The sequence below is a fragment of the Netta rufina genome (assembly GCF_964035555.1).
Source record: "Netta rufina genome assembly, chromosome: 2".
NCBI classification, from domain to species: Eukaryota; Metazoa; Chordata; class Aves; order Anseriformes; family Anatidae; genus Netta; species Netta rufina.
In genome coordinates, this window is record NC_140124.1 from 24,176,231 (window position 1) to 24,190,855 (window position 14,625).

Sequence of the window (14,625 nt, forward strand, 5' to 3'; positions counted from 1 at the left end):
AGCATGAGGAGGAGGAGGGATCGCTGGTGGGGTTACAACAGGAGATGGTCATCTGAACAGGCCAGGTTTGGGATGAATTGGAAACTATGTATCTGCAGGATTGGTGCCTCCCCTGCCAAAGGTAGCTGCAAGCCACCATAACTCATATGTTGGAAAGGAACGGCTCATCAGAGCTTGCAGAAACCATGGGGAGCTCCCCCAGCAACATGTCCCAGAGCCAGCAGAACAGCTTTTGCCTGGGTGTTTCTGAATCATGGCAAGACAAAATCCTCCTGATTGCTTCACGCCAAGCAGCCTCTCCGGTGCCCAGCCTCCCCCTCAGCCTGGCCCTGGGGCGCTGGGCAGGCCTGGGGCCAGGGCAGGGGTGGGCCACAGGGCTGCGGCCGTGGTGGGTCAGGGAGCTCCTTCTGGATGGCAACCACAGGCTTTCCTTTGGCTTTCCCTGGATCCTGTTTTCCACTCCGAGATTAAAAATCTCCCCTCAGGGGAGAGTGAAAAGGAAATTGTGTGGTAGGCTTTGCTATGTTTCCAGCTGACTTTTTCCATAGAAGTGGGCAATTGGGCCCAGCGTTTCTTAAGATGCCTTTACAGTAAGGGTAAATCCTGATCCTGCAGAAGGCAATAGCAAGTCTCCCGTTGGCCTCGGTAGGGCCATAATTTCTTCTTGGGTTCAAGATGCATTCGGAATTACTTTGAGATCCTGGGGACTGAAAAACGTAAAGGCACAAATAAAAATTTCTCATTCAGAAGCTGTTCACAGTGCTTAGCTCAGTTCATCGGGTTTAAAAATATTTTCGATGTTTTTCTGATCTTGTTTATTAAGAGTATATCGGTACTATCCAGGGGCAGATATTTTCTAAGGATCTTTGACTCTTCAGTACCTCTCTCCTCTGTTTTGTCAAAAAAAAAAAAAAGGAGAACAAGATTAGTTTCTCAAAAACGATCAGTTGCAAAATGCTTGTTTTGATTTTGGGGTCTTTTAAAAGAAGTTGTCATCCCTACTTGAAATGGAGCTACTTTCACTTCCATGCATACTGCTAACATGAATGTCTAGAAGGTATTTCTACCATCATTTGTTTTTCCAATTCTTTGTGAAAGTTCCATTTTATATTTTCTCAGAACTGTTTTTTTTTCTTGCAGCAGTTCTGGAAATAGCTTTTCTTCACAGGCAGTAAGGGGATGTGTACCATCCATGGAGGCAGTCTGGAGAGCAGGCACAGGCAAACTGCAAAACAACATAACTTGTGGAATTAACACTTCACGTTGACACCCATTAAAAATATTCAGAGATTGACTCAGCCTGCCTATGCTGCACAAATAACATGCTTGGCTCTGAGTGATTTGAGATCTTATCTGCTCTCAGTGCATGTTCAGTGTGGATGGCCTGATCCTGTTCTTATTAACTTCCAAAGGAGTTTTGCTTTTCACTTCAAAGAGAATTACATCAGCAGCATTTGCAGTGAAGCACATGCAGTTCCTGTATCTCTTCCCTTTTTTTTTTTTTTTTTAAAGTTATATTCTAAACTACAGCAAAACAACAACAACAAAAGAGGCTAGAAAGCAGCAAAATATTTTTTTTTTTTCTGTTGAAGAGGGTTCTTGTATGAAGGCTCTGTTTATTTGGAGTTCTTAAGTGCAAACTGAAAGTAGAAACCAGCAAGAGCAGAGATTATCAAGTGTTTGGTTACATATAGAGAGACCAGAGCCCCCTCCATTCCCATTGTCCCTGTGTAGGGAGCCTTGCACAGTCTACAGTATCCTTTGCACTTCACACACCTACTGGCAAAGGCCTCACAACCTGCTGGAACCTGGAGCTGAGCAGTTACCTTCTGTCTGTTAAAACATCCACACAAACAACAGTGCCTGCAGTGGTCACTGCAAACAGCTCTCTAAACCCTGGGGAAGTCAGCAGCATTCCTTTTGTGTTTTCTCTGTGCATAGCTTTTGAAAGGGAGGAGGCACGTATGGAGGAGGGATGGGATGGAGCAACCATTGGGGATTTTGTTTGTTTTTCTGTTTCTTCCAGGCTGTCAGATTAAACAGCAGAATGAATTCACTGGCATTTTGCCTTTTTAGTTTTATTGTTTTGTAGAAGAAAAGCCTTGTGACTCTACAAATACCAGTTCCTGTGGGGAAAGGGGGCAGCAAGCACGTCACTCAGACATTCTCCATACTTCATGTGTTTTAAAACCCTTCTTTGTGCTGGAAGCTCCAGCTTCTGGCTTCACAAACTCATTGCCCACCATAGTTCTAGAAGAACCATCCTTGCCCATGGAGGCCCAGAGGGGACCCCTGGCCTCTGTAGTCCCCTTTCCTTCACTTCCAGGTACCTGCCTTGATTCAGATGCTGATCTCCACTGTGTTTGTGAAGTCGTCACACAAGAGCATCATCTGCTGCTACCTGGCACCAAATGGTCATGAGATAGTGACAAACTTGGATACTTCATCTGCCAAACTCAAACCTATAGACTTCAGTTTAAAGGGTCTTGTATCCCCATTTCCTATTACCTGAAGCCTGCTTACCTGGTTTAAAACCTGTGAAGTCATCCACTGTGGGGGATGCTCTGTGCTGTCCTGAGGGAGTAAACGTGAACCAGCTCGCTTCCAGTCTTTGGGGGTTTTTCCCCTTTGCCCTGTTTGATTCTCAGTCAGCCTTGCCAACTCCTCACCATGCCAAAAGATGGTTTTCTTACCCTCATGCTGCAAATGGGGGCAGGCATCCCTCCAAGCTGTTTCCTTCTTGCTTTGGCAAATCTTCTATCACGAGAGTTGGGGCAAATGACATGTGGTGACATGAACCTCTGTTTTTTTCTCCACTGTAACTACATCAGCCACTGGAAGCTTCGCAGCTCTCTGGTGGGTCCCGATGAGTGTTGCCATCTCAGCCTGTGCTGGTCTCCACGAGTATTTGTTGAAATATAAGGGGAATCTAAGGCTGCACGTTAGGGATTAGCATGCCTAGCAGGACTTAAAATCTGTGTTCAAATGTTAGTTCCAAGGCCAAGAGATCAGGAATAGGACTCAGGACTCAAATTTACCATACCTTCCTTGCTTGTTCTGATAAATAAGGTAATTCTGAGGCTGTGTCTTTTTTTTTTTTTTTTTTTTTTTCTTCCCACAAAGGAGCTACTAAGCATCTTAGGTTTCTCACAATGCAAGATGGGAAGAGGACTGAAGTTGTAAAGTTTCCTGTAAGGACAGGAAAGTGACCTCTTGCTAAAACATCATGACAAGTGCCTGGGGCTTGGCTCTGTAGTTTGCTCATAACACTCTGCACTGTCTTTTTTCTGGTGTCAGGAGAACACAAATACCTTTCTGAATTCTACTGATAAATGTTGACATGGTTAATATGTAAGTAAGCATGTATTTTTAACAGTAAAACTGCTGAATGAGAGATACATTGAAAGGTTTTGCTGGAAACTCTGTTACTTGACTTTGAATTCAGAGAGTCTATTTTTCCAAAATATAAGCTCTTTCACATCATCAAATTATTATTATTATTATATTAAATTATTATATTATTTGATGCAGGTATTCCTGATACAATTCTGAGGCTTGTTTGAGGCAAAAGGCCAGGTTAAATAAATCTAAATGTTGCTTCTGGACTTAAACTCTATCTGAAATGACAGCTGCAGGAGTTCACCTGAGCCTTCTGCTGCTGTCGTGCAGTGCACTGCCTGACATTTGGAAATTACTCAAATGCTTCTGCTCTGAGTTCTTCTGGTGGATGTTATCAGGGAGCTTCAGAGTGGACCTTAACGCCTGGTGTGAAGACGGGGGGCGGCAGCATGGCCATCAGACACCGCGCTGCTCAGCAGGTGGGCTAGGATGCTGCAAGGGTAAGCAAAGACAGGAGCTGTGCGGTGAAGCCATTCTGGAGTGAAAAGGATGGAGGAGGTAATGAAGGATGGCATATCAATGTGACAATAGCTCATTATGAAAGCCGTGATGTTCTTCTGTCACATTCCTCTGCAAAAAGAATTAGTTTTGATAATCACGAAAACATGTCCTGTGGCATAAAACAATCCCTACCACCTCTGAGTCTGTTGAGAAGATGATATTATTTTGGCAAGTGCTTTAATAGCCACTGAAATGCCCAATGCATGTTAACAATCTAACCAATAAGTTATAGGTCCTTTTTTTTTTTTTTTTTTTCATTGAGGAACATTGACAAAACTGCAAACATATGTTTCTGTTGCTAAAGCTTAGTCTTATCACAGTTTGAAAATGTGGAAAATCAATTACATGCTTTGAATTACTCCCTTTATTGCTATAAAAGAATTTCTTCATTCTTTCAGGGTAGTGTACACTTGGTAACATCTACCACTAACAGGCTGTTAGGACTTTCTGCTAAATTAATACACTACAAGTAAACTAAACAGAAGGCTGGTGGAATGCTAAACATCCACTTTCTCTTCTGTTGTGGCTGTGCTGCAGCTTGGGAACCCTCAGCCTTGTTGCTACAACATCTGGACAACATTTGGGGCTGTCTCTCAAGTGCACGGGTGTGCACCTCCGGTGAATTTTAACTTTCAACATCTCTCTGCCTCTAATCTATATTTAATGTTTCATGACTAGTAGTCAAAGAAACTTCAGCTAAATATCAGGTTGGAATGAAAATGATCCTTGGGAAAACACTCATTTTCAGCAATCGCCGGCAAAGTATCTGTGACAGAGACATTCCCTGGAGATTTGTAGCCCATTCTCTCACAGTAATAATAATTAAGACTCGTGATTACTGTGCCCACATAATCAAAGATCGCTTCATAAAATGTACTCCCTAAAGGGAAGAATTCCCTGCTCCTAACTGGATGTCAGTCAGAGGGATCAGCACCCCCAGGGATCTGGAGTCTTTGCTTGCCCTTTTCATTACAGTGTTGTTAGCATTGTGTTACTTCATATTCTTCTCGATGCAAATGAGTAGGTAATCATGTGTAAATCGTGCCCTCCAGAAGGCACATGTGGTGAGTTTTTTTCCCCAAATCTACCACAGGGATTTCTCACATGGAACATAATTACATCTCTGCCATATGGGCTCATTTATATTCTATTACAGGTTAAGCTAATACGACTCAGAAATATGCTAAAAATACCTCAAAGTATTTTGAGCACTGTCAAAACACTTGTCATTTCTTGCTTGCCTGTTTGATTGTGAATGACTTTATATTTATTTAGAGATCCACAGTGCCAAGTAACTTTAGAAAAAACAAAATAAGGCCAATTCTATGTCGTCTGCTCTCCAAAAAAGTTTAAATTCTGTCCCATGACGTCCTCTTCTAGTAATGACAGTGAGCAACGAAACCAGAAAGCCTCTAAGATGTATTTACCTGAAGCAACACCTCTGTGGGTTTTAGATTTCCCAGGAGGAGAGGAGCATGCATTTCAGCTGTGTAGCTTTGTCATTATTAGGCTAGATCAGGTCTGTGTTTGATGTAATTACTTTGTCTTGACAAAGCTATACCTGCACTTTAGTCATAATAAAAGTACAAACCTCTCTATCCACAGAAGAAGGGCTACTGTGGAAAAAACAGTTGCCTATAAAAAGATCGTAAGATAAGAATAGGTCAGTGGTGAGTACCATAAATAAATACATTTAAACTGAAGTAATTAAAGGTTATATGGCATTGTTTTCAAAACTGTGATACTACACAATAATAGGTTATTTTCCAATTTCAGCAGAAATTTTTAATTTCACTGTAAGATTTTATTTGACAAGATTTTTATTTTATTTTTTTTTAGTTTCACTGATTTCTAAAACTAGTACCAGTAACATCTCTGAATAAAATCTGAGTTTACTACAATCAGTTTTAATTTTACACTTTTAATTTGTACGGTAAGTATTTCAGCCTTTGAAATTTGATCAGATTTCCTTTATTCCACTAGCTAAGGAGGGAACATAATATAATAAGGAAGATCAGGCCAGAGGATGGGAGAGGACTGTGCCGGACCTGCACACGATACATCAGCCCATGCATTGCAGAAAAAGTGGCCGACCTTAGTTCAAGGAGACATTTCCTAGAAGCTAGAATGGGGTTTTGAAAGCAGAAACTGCATGTTTTCTATAACCATGAGATAAAATTCGTTCCTGGTTTATAAAGCCTTTTGAGGTTCTTGGGGATGAAAAAATCATGTAGGTATACAATAAATTCTATAACTATGAAACCCATCCTGGTACCTTTCTAGAGCTGGTTAATACTTCTCAGAACTTTTCTGGGAAGTGTTTGATCCTTCCTTCCTTCCTTCCTTCCTTCCTTCCTTCCTTCCTTCCTTCCTTCCTTCCTTCCTTCCTTCCTTCCTTCCTTCCTTCCTTCCTTCCTTCCTTCCTTCCTTCCTTTCTCTCTTCTCTCTTTCTCTCTTTCTCTCTTTCTCTCTTTCTCTCTTTCTCTCTTTCTCTCTTTCTCTCTTTCTCTCTTTCTCTCTTTCTCTCCTCTTCTCTCTTTCTCTCTTTCTCTTTCTTTCTTTTTAATGATACCATAGAATAATCAATATTTTAAATTATTCAGCATTTGAACATCAAGCCCAACATTTCCTGAATGTTTTTGTATGTTTTTAGAGAGCAATAATTATCACTAATACTTTGTCCTCAGACCTCTGTGCAATGATGTGAGTAAGCAGCTAACAATGTGTGAAAAGTCCCCTTAAAGTCTGTAACGTAAGTATTTTTCACTAGTTATCTTTCAAGACTTATTATTTAGTCAAAGCCTAAAAGCTCTGTCTGTTATTGTGCAATAGCATAAAACTCACAGGAGCGAGTTTCTGTGGCGTTTACTTTTTTCTGAACAGACACCTTTCAAAATCAGCTGAAACAACAGGGTTTTGGTCAGAACTGTGCACTGGTCATTGCTGAATAAGGAGACTGACTGTTCAGCTGCATATTCATTATAAAAGGGAAAAAAAAATCAGGCCAGCTATGAGTTTATTACCTGAGAAAAGTATTTTTCCAGCCTTCGTTATTCCTGAAGCAGTGTGAGGGACACTGCAGTGATTTCATACATCAGGGAGACATAAAGAAAGAGTGGTCTCCTGGGCTGCGGAACAAAGAGAAACAAACTTCAAATCTCAGAGCAAACTCCATTAAATAATGTTTTAATTCAGCTGTCATAGGCATTTGATTAAAGAACACGCAATACAATTTCTTTTGCAGTTTCTATAGCCCTGATCATGTAAAAGCGTCCCGTGCCCTTGGAAAAACAACCTCCCCCCTTTGTGCACAAAAGGGAGTCTTTTACTCAACATCTTCACAGCTTGCCTCCTTTTTCTCCAGGCAAGGTTTTTCATTTTCTTTCCACAATTTCATTTATTATAAAAGCGCGGCCACTGTGGATGCTGCACAGAAAGATCACTGCGTGCCTGTCCTGGTTTTGTTGTCTTCCACGGGCAGCTGGCATGGTCTGGTACTGCACCGGGTTGGAGCTGTGCCGTGAGCCCACGACCATCCTGCCATCCCCGTGCCAGGCTGGTGGTGTGGGGTGGGATGGATGGGTGATAGTATTCCAAAATAAGAAATAAGGGATAAAATAATGATCCCAAATAAGGGACAACAGCCCTTCCAGGAGAGGGGTTACCTCTCTTGTGCTTTCCTCTCCTTTATTAATTGCATGCTGAAGGTGGGAATTTGGTGCAATTTGCATTGCGTATTTATCAGCCATATGCCAGTACGTCGATATTCACCACCAGAAATTGGCAGGCATGGATTTTAAAGCAGGGATTTCTAGCTGGAGCTACACACATATGCTTGGTTGTGCCTTCTGCATAAGGCACTTCATTTTGCACCTGGGTAGAAAGTTCTGGTCTGCACTGGAAATGTATGCATTTCATCATGCATACCATTTGCAGGAATAGCTAAGATCAAGAGCCTTTGTATGAAAATTTTATTCTTAATAACCATGCTGATGTTTTAAATAATTAATTCCTGGATATTCAGTTCATCTCCTGATTATGTTTGGACCTTCTTTGTCATCTGATGGGTAAACGTGAAATTCTTATGCTGTCTAACATGGCCTACTGTCTGCTAATACCCAGCTCTCAGAAACCCTCTGTAAATAATTATAGTTTGCATCATCCATTTGGCTAACACACAGTGACTGCTCTCCAAATCTGTGTAGATGATAATCTGTTTTAATACCTGTACAAATCAATTAAAGCTATTTTGTGCACTGTTCGTTGTATGCCAAATTGGGTGGGAGAGTAAAAGCACTTAGCAGGGGAATCAGACTTCACATAAATGTGAATTAGATAAGCTTTGTAACGTGAGTCGGGAAGGAGGTGAAATTTAACATTTAACTCCCTCATCTACAGACAGATTTAAAAAATGGCTACCAGAAACAAGAATATAGGGCAGGGCTGTTGAGCCCTTACATTGCTGAGCATTTTCACATTGGATTTATCACACTGAAGCTTGACAATATCATCTCCAGGGTGGCTGAAAGGATGCAGAGTTTCTTCCAAGTCACTTTGATGTGTTTTCTAACACAGAATGTAGGAACCGTATCTTCAGACCTCCTTGTGGGGCCGGGCTTCTGACCTCATGGTGTCTGATCATCATCATTACAGTACCTATAAGTCTCCAGACTGGCTGACCATAAAACTGGCTGGCAATCTGAGGCAGTTTGTGGACTCTGTAAGAGGGGCCAGGTTCAAGCCTGTATGACCCAGTTTTCAAGACGTTATCTTAGACTGTGTGAATTCCATCACTTACAAACTTAAACCTTCTTTGAGCAATATATATCTGGCAAACCTCCACTTTCCTCCTCACAACTATCCTCCCATAGATAATGTGTAGCCACGCTGAGTGAATTTAAAGTTGACTGTGTCTGAAATGCTTTATACGCCCCCCTAAAATCCACAATTAAACATTGATATGGATGGACTTAAGAATAAATTACTAAAGACATTTCAAAATATGTGGATGAAATCCTGTGCCAAGGAAACTTTTATAAGGCAAAGCATATTTAAAATAAATGCTTATAAAATTTTGCAGCATATAGCATTGTATAGAAAAGATCGTTGTCAGAGGGCAGATGGATCAATTCATCCCAATATTGCTGCAGTACTCCCAACTGCAGGTACTAAAGGCAGTTTGTTTGTAGAAATGAAAGTATATAATTTGTTCACTTGGTTTCTCACTGTTGAAAACAGAGAATTTTTCCCATCATATGAAGAATCTTTTTAAAATACTCCACACAATAAAATTGCTTGGGGAGAACAGAATGCCAAGCAAAATGAGTAAGTATTTTAAGGCCATTCCTCTCATAAGAGAACATCATGTTCCTGTACAATTCTGGTTTGTTTGGAGAATTTTCTGGGTAATACATAAAGAGGGCAGCCTGATAATCCTGCTGCTGCTCTGGCCAGAGATACAGATCTCTCCCATGACCTTGTTTTGGGTCTGTGGTCTGTAAAACGGGGTGGTGATGACTGCTTTCCCTTTTCTTTGTGCAATCTCCAGCCCCGCTGCAAAATGTTAACTTTGGCACCAGCTGGCATTATTGCCCACTCACAAGTCTTTATGCAGCTGTTGGCAGCTAGCATGTGGATCTGCTGCACTGGGCAGGGTGATGGGGCTTATCGGGGGGCAGTTAACAGCTAAGTGCAGATGCCTTGGACAAAGGAGCTGGAAACCCAGCAGTGAACAATCACGAGGAAAGTTTTCCTCACAAGTCCTCCTGTTTCCTGAAATACTAGAATGCATTCAGCTCATAATTTTCTGTGTGATCTAATGCATCTTTGGGTATTTTCTTAGCCCTTTTCACTGTTGAGTGGAAAGAATGCTGAGTCCTTCTGAGTAGAGGAGCCAGGAAAAGAAAAAGCTGTATGCAGGTCTGGTATTGAAAGGCTGATATATTTGATGTAGGGGCAGGTAAGAGCAAAGCAGCAAACTGAAGAGTGAGACGCAGTCCCTGTCTTGCTGGTTCCTTCCGGAGTCTGACACTGGGTGGACTGTATGCATGTATGTGTCACTCTTCCATTAACTAATACTGGCCTAAAGCTATCTATCTGATAATGTCTGACAACAAAATCCCGCTGCTGCTACCCTGCTGGTGCCCATATTGCTCATACAAGCAATTTTTGTGGAACTGAGACACCAAAGGAGAGGTCACAGCCTGAGGTTATGTGGAAGTCTGTAGAAACGCAACTCTAAATCATGTAAAGTCACTCACCTTGGTTTTAGAGTGGCCATAACTACGGATAAATTAGAAAGGTAAAATATATTAAAAAAAATAGCGTAGGAGTCTAAGCAGAATGTCCATCCAAGCATTGGGATAACCCTATGAAGTTTGTGACAGTGAGTTTACTCTCCATACAGTTGTAGTCAGAGGACTGTGATCAGAAATGAGTCCAAATCATATTGAATGACATTAAAAGCATTTAAAAATGAATAATTACCCTTCTGCCCTTTCTCCTCTTACTTTTAAGGCCTTTTTATCTCATATCAAGTCATGTAAATGCACTTTAGTGTGTGGGCAGGCTCACAGCTGGTTGTGCGCAATTCCAGGCCCTGTGTAGCTAAGTGAGTGGTCACAGGCCTCAAGGCCTGCTTCACCTGCTCATGCCGGGCCTGAATTTGGTTACCAGAGTTTGGACAATTTGTTTCTCAACTTTCCACTTTGAACAGGGCAGTCAACAAGCACATGTTGGGCTTTGGGCTGTGACCAAGCCATACTACTGTTTGCAGAGGTGTAAAAAAATGCAAGAGTGCAGGAGAGTGTAAGGCAAAGCACAAGAACATGGGCTGGGAGGAGATAAGGTCATTTTGCATATTTTACTTTCTCGTAAATGACAGGCAACAAAATACCACTGATAAATAGCTGCAGATGTTAGGTCAAGACCGTGCTAGGTCAAAGCACCTGCCCACCTGCTGCCTGGCCTGAAGCAGCCCTGCTTGCATCTCCCCCAGGGGAAGAAGTTACAGGAGAATGCATTTAAAAACATTAAATTCCCTTTATTTAACTCTTTAAACTGATTTGACTACTTAGGGCCTGACTGCAGAGATCCTCTACTGACTCCACAGAAGCAAGAGTTGTCCTGCTGACATGAGTAGGTTGCTAGTGAAAACATGTTTTATTCAAGCATGGTGCAGAGCCTTTCTTTTTAAAGTATATTGCTCTCATGCTTTCTGGGCTCCAACTCGATTACTAAATGTGTATTTTTTGACAAGGGATGCCATTGAATGGGATTTTATTTTCTGAAAAATAATAAAAGCTCATTCCACTCGTCATTTTTGCATGTGTGACATAGATGGGTTTTGCAGAGGCAAACTGAAGTTTGCTTTTTTGAGAAGTTTTGTTACGTTTCTTCCACTTAGTAGTTGTGAATATTTTACTTGCTGCAGACAGCCTGCATGCTGCTGGCTTAAATTAATGACTGAAAAAAAAATCTCATAAAAAATGAAAATACCCATTGAAAATTCAATGTTCTCAGTAAACTTTTGCGAAGTCTTTTGTAGCTGAAAATATATTATTGCTTTTTAAAGGCAAGGTGTGAAAAAATATCATACTTTGCAGATAGATAGACAATTGGCTTACAGTATGACAGGATTAAAACTAGAAAGTTTGAAGGACGGTCTGTCTACCCCTCCACAACTATAATCATAAGTTCTGTTAGTCACTTGAGTTTTTACGTATCATTTTCTTTCCATAAACATTTTGTATATTTTTACTGCCACTGTAAGTGTACCCCAGAGTTTTTAATTAAAGATAAAGGTATCAGAGATCTTTCAGTTGATTAAGAAATTTTGTTAGAGATATGGTCTGATTTTCTACTAGTTTGTTTCCTGCATGCTTATTTCCACCAAAGAAAAGAATTTGTTAGATGCTGTAAAACCAAATGCAGTTTTACTGCACCCTTGTTTTGTAATGATTCTGTGTGAGTTGCAAGGTAATAAAGCATTCAAGAGGTATGTGCATGTACCAGGAATTATCAAATATTAATGCTATTGGAATTTAAATGTGCAAAGGATAAGGGATTATAAAAACAAGATTGTACCTTCATTTCTTGGGAAGGAGGAACAGTCCTGATGGCCCACGGCTCAGAAGCCAACTTCATATTGACAACCAAGCCATCAAATAGCAGTGACCTCCACCACTGCTCATGTAAGTTTGATTTAACCCAGTGACCTGGAGGCTGAAAGACCATACATTTCCTTTTATTTTGTGTGTCATTTGCTAATCTTCTTTTTCACTCTGTTCAAGCTCATATATATTCCCTCCACTGTCAATGAATGCTTTCATTGAAATGCTTTTTGAGGGCACAGAATATAAGGGCATGTGCCGTTAATAGTATTACTTTTATTGCATGCATATAGACATTTCTAGAAGGTTAAAAATTCCATGCTTTTTTTTTTTTAATTTCTATTTTTTTTTTTTCTTTTTACTAATTAGAGTGGATTATTGACCTTGTCAAATGTGCAGGCCACTTCAAACATCCACAGCATTGGCTCTGATTCCTGTAAAGCTTTCTATCTTGCACAAAAGTCATTATTTCTTGTTACAGAGGAATACCTCATGCCAAAGCAATTCAGTAGTCAAGTGCATTCCTTACCTCCACAATTTTTAAGCCATTTAATGGGAACATGAATCTGAAGAGAAGCCCTATAGGGAGCCAGTGCAGTGAGTAGTCAGACTTAATGTTTTCAAAACAATTCATGTTGCTGATGGGGAAGAAGGGCTGAAAGATACAATTTCCTTAGGCTGTCATTTTCTTGATGGATAGACTTGCACCACTGTAATTTTTCATATGTGTAATTCCTGCATAGTCACAACAAATACATTTTACAGTCTTTCTGTTTCTCATGCATGAGTCAAAATTGGAGCTCAGCTCTATGCATACAACTGCACTGAGGTCTACAAGCTGAACTCAGGTTAGAATTTAGCCCTGTGAGTTTTGTGCTGTCTCCATCAATATGAGGTTAGTGGATGAAAGTGTGCACTTAGGCTATTATGGCATTTTTAGAAAAAAATACATGAATGAATGTTAGCTTCTGGGTAAATTCACAGTGGAATGAGAATAACCCCTAGGATATTCTACTGCAAGTGATATTTGAGGGGGTTAATACAAGTTAAAGGTCTGCGGTGCAGTGACTCCATTTGCATGAAATTATGCAAAAGGCAGAGACTTTCATAGAGAAATGGGGCATGTGTACTGTACATTACAGCATGCAGTGTATGGGGAGAAATATTCCAGGGAGTCCAAGGCAGAAGCTAAGCCTATGACCCCACTGATTTCTGGCTCTGTCAAAATGGAGATGAACAAGAAAAGTGGCAATCTGAGCAGTTCTGACCACACTTAAGGGCATGATGCTCTGAACTGACTACTGATGATACATTTTCAGGTTGAATAGGGATGGAGATAACCCAAACAGGGGTGAGAGAAAGCTGTGTGTGTATGTGATGCTGCAGCATGGATGTACACGTGTGCTGATGTCCAGCCTTGCTGGTGCATGGTACCGCCCTGGGTACCAGGAGCAGGAGCTGAGCTCTGCTCTCTGGGGACAGCGACAGGACCCAAGGGAATGGCATGGAGCTGGGACAGGGGAGGGTCAGGCTGGATTAGGGAAAGGTTCTGCACCCAGAGAGTGGTCAGGCACTGGGACAGGCTCCCCAGGGCAGTGGTCATGGCAACAAGCCTGGAAGAGTTCAAGAAGCATTTGGACAACACATGGTTTTATTTTTATTTTTAATTATTATTTTTTTTGGGGGGGAAGGTGGTCCTTTGGGGACCCAGGACCTGGACTTGATGATCCTTGTAGGGCCCTTCCGACTCAGATATTCTATGATTCTATGATTGCAAAGAATAAATTCAAATAAAATATTTTTAAAAGAAGATATAGTCAGCAAAGAGGAAGAAAGCACCTTGCTCTGGCACTAATCTGCTTCTGCACTGAAGCACAAGACAGCAGCTGCTTCAGAGCTGCCCCCACAGCAGGGAAAGAGATTCATCTACAATTTAAAGATTCAGTGCACAGAAAACAGGATGACGACATCTTCCTTTCATTTCCATGCCCAACGACATGCACTCTAACAGACAACCATGCTCTACAGTATCCCTTTATTTTTCTTTATCTCTGTCTTTCTCCCCCCTTCCTTCCTAAAGCCCTTCTTTGAGCTTTTTTTTTTTTTTTTTTTTTTTTTTTCTCCTTGTGTTTAATTTGGAACTTATGTTCTTCTGACCAAATCCTTCTCCCTTTGTCTCTCATCAGAGCCTTCATTGCTTTACATCCGTTGGGAAGAACTGATCCAGTTATCTCCCAAATTGCATTTCAAGAGCTGGCAAGCCTGACTTCATAGATAAACTGGTGAGCACCCCAACCAATATAAATACAGGACGTACCCTTTTCTGCTCCATTCAGCAGTAGTAGATGATGATTACCCAATTTTCCTACACCATCAATTGCTCCTAGAGAGAACAGCATGCCCTGCCATCGTTCCCAATATCCAGTCATTATGTGGTGATTATTATTGCTTATTAGTTTATATTAGGGCAGCAATTAGCACTTTCAGAGCTTGATGCCTCCAGTCCAAACAGAGAAGATGATTTCTGTCCCAGATTTCTTGCATATTAAGTGTAAGACAAGAAACAACAGATAAATCCAGCAGGATTCCCAGATACTGGGCAAATTATTATTGA